This window comes from Populus euphratica, unplaced genomic scaffold, assembly GCF_000495115.2.
Source record: "Populus euphratica unplaced genomic scaffold, PopEup_1.0 scaffold3080.1, whole genome shotgun sequence".
Lineage (NCBI taxonomy): Eukaryota > Viridiplantae > Streptophyta > Magnoliopsida > Malpighiales > Salicaceae > Populus > Populus euphratica.
In genome coordinates this window covers 10692-13901 of record NW_011502897.1, presented here as the reverse complement: position 1 = coordinate 13901, position 3210 = coordinate 10692, and positions in this window count along the sequence as shown.

Sequence of the window (3210 nt, the reverse complement as noted above, 5' to 3'; positions counted from 1 at the left end):
CTCAGCTTTCCAGAAAAAAAAAATTGAGATCATTTAGACTTCTAAAACTCCAAATATGGGCCAAATACTGAATAGATTGTTACAATTTGAATTTGAAAATAACCTTTTTAAAAATCATACCTTTATATGAAAGTTGTAGGCCTATGTCTTATCTTTCCATCCATATAAAGTAGACCTAAATCCGAGATCTACAGCTTCAGATATGACCCAATTACCAAACAGTATTCCGGTTTGGACTACACCAGCATCTTTATTCTAAATTTAGCCATCTCTTTGTCTTTTTGTTTTCAGTTCTTAAATTCATTAATTAATCATTTTATTTATGTAATAGACCTGTATTTAATATGAATATTTACCATAAATTAAAGATATCTTATATTATTAGATATGTTATTATAAAACATGTTTTAGTTAAGAAGTTATTGATACTTCAAGTGCAAAATGATAATATAAAACCTTGATAAAAATGTACTTTTAAGTACTAATCAGTCACACAGCCGGCCGCCTGAAATAAAAAAAAAGGAAATGAAAAGAATAGATCTATGGGAAGCAAATCTAGAAGAAGAAAAAAAAACTAAGAAGGAAAAAGGGACCAAGCTTGTTATTGTGTTTTGTTCTTTTTGTAGGTGGCAGTGACCCTCACAGACGGCTTAGGAAGGGAAGAGAAGAAGAAAACAGGCTAGATTCCTTTATTTCCCCATTTATCTAGCGACGACGTGTGAACCCACTCACCGCCAGTGGCAGCGGCGCGTGGAGAAGACGCACCACCACGGGTCCTGCAATTCTAGAAGTCTTCTTCCTCTACAATTCCTGGATTTTTTAGAGGCTATTTTTTAAATTTGAAATTATGTAATGTAATTTTTGTTTGGTTTTGAATTTACATTTTGAAGTGTGGATGTAAAAAAAAACAAAGAAAGAAAAAATAGGAAAAAATATAGTAAAAGTGTATATATGTGTTTGTATTTTTTTTATGGATGTTTTTTATGATAAAATTATAAAGAATAATAAAGAATTTAATATTTTGACTTGTTCCTTATCAATAATTATGAACTTACACGTAAGTCGTATTTCTCATATCTAATGAAAAAACAAAATTTTTAAAACTTCTTTAATACATCAAAGCCACAAAGCAGCTTATCTTAGATAGGGTGTGTTAGGGTTGCTAATACCTTCCCTAATCACAACCAGTTCCTTACTTGTGAATCTCTGACATGACCAATATACCTGGGTTTCCTAGTAGCCTTGAATTAAATTCTAGGTGGCAACTCCTAACGAATTAATCAAACAAAAAGAAAAATCATCAAGTCGACGTCGCGCGGGTGACGTGTGATAGAATGACGAATCTATTATGAAAGGTATTGTTTCTGACAATATTGGACTAAGTGATTAGTACTTAAAAGTGTATTTTTATCAAGGTTTTATATCATCATTTTGCACTTGAAGTTTTAATAACTCCTTAACTAAAACATGTTTTATAATAACATATCTAATAATATAAGATACTTTTAATTTATGGTAAATGTTATTTTTAAATACAAGCCTATTATATAAATGAAAGGATTAATTGATGAGTTTAAGTACTGAAATTGAAAGGATAAAGAAATGGCTAAACTTAAAAAAGAGATGTTAGTGCAATCAAAACCGGAATACTATTAGGTAATTAGGTCATATCTGGAGTTATAGATCTCAGATTTAGGTCTACTTTATATGGATGGAAAGGAAAGATATAGGCCTACAACTTTTATGTGGAGGTCTATGTTTAAAAATATCATTTTCAAGTCCAAATTATAGCAACAACAAAGAAGTCCAAATCTGTCCTACAGCCCAAACACTGTTCAGTTTATACTATGCTTATTCTTACACCATTAGTGTAACCTTTTTACCTTGACATAATAAACTTAGCTAAATATAACGAAAGAGAGAAACATAAATAAATAAGATAAAAATATAAATAAGATAAAAGTTAACTAAGTAAAGGTAAGGAAATGAAAGGCATAAACAAGATTTTAATGAAAGTAAAACTTAATAATTACAAAAATTAAAGAGAGAAAGCAAGAGCATGATCTTGATATGGAAACCAAGATACCTAAATACATGACAAATTCCTCCTTTTATAGGCTAAAATTTAAAACTATTTATTTGATTACTAATTGTTGAATAGGTGGCTACATCTTCACTTGGTGACAATCGTTATCTTCTTGTGTGAATAAAACATTATTGATAAAATCAGAATTTGATCCAGAATTCCACATGAAAGTTATAGGAAATTGTCTCAGCTTTCCAGAAAAAAATGAGGTCTTTTGGACTTCTAGAACTCAAGATATGGCTGAACATTGAATAGTGTCTAGGCTACAGAACAGATTTGGACTTCTCTATTGTTGCTAAGATTTGGACTTCCAAACAGCAGAATTGAGTCTTGCCTTCTGCATGAAAGTTTTAGGCCTATGTCTTAACATTCCATTCATATAAAGCAGACCTAAATCTGAGATCTACAACTCTAGATATGACACAATTACCGAACAGTATTTCATTTTGGACTGCATTAGCATCTCTTTTCTAAGTTTGGCCCTCTTTTTGTCCTTTCAATTTCAATACTTCATCTTATCAATCAATCATTTTTTTATATGATTGATTAGTACTTAAAAGTGCGTTTTTATCATGGTTTTATATCATCATTTTGCACTTGAAGTTTTAATAACTCCTTAACTAAAACATGTTTTATAATAACATATCTAATAATATAAGATACTTTTAATTTATGGTAAATGTTATTTTTAAATACAAGCCTATTATATAAATGAAAGGATTAATTGATGAGTTTAAGTACTGAAATTGAAAGGATAAAGAGATGGCTAAACTTAAAAAAGAGATGTTAGTGCAATCAAAACCGGAATACTATTAGGTAATTAGGTCATATCTGGAGTTATAGATCTCAGATTTAGGTCTACTTTATATGGATGGAAAGGAAAGATATAGGCCTACAACTTTTATGTGGAGGTCTATGTTTAAAAATATCATTTTCAAGTCCAAATTATAGCAACAACAAAGAAGTCCAAATCTGTCCTACAGCCCAAACACTGTTCAGTTTATACTATGCTTATTCTTACACCATTAGTGTAACCTTTTTACCTTGACATAATAAACTTAGCTAAATATAACGAAAGAGAGAAACATAAATAAATAAGATAAAAATATAAATAAGATAAAAGT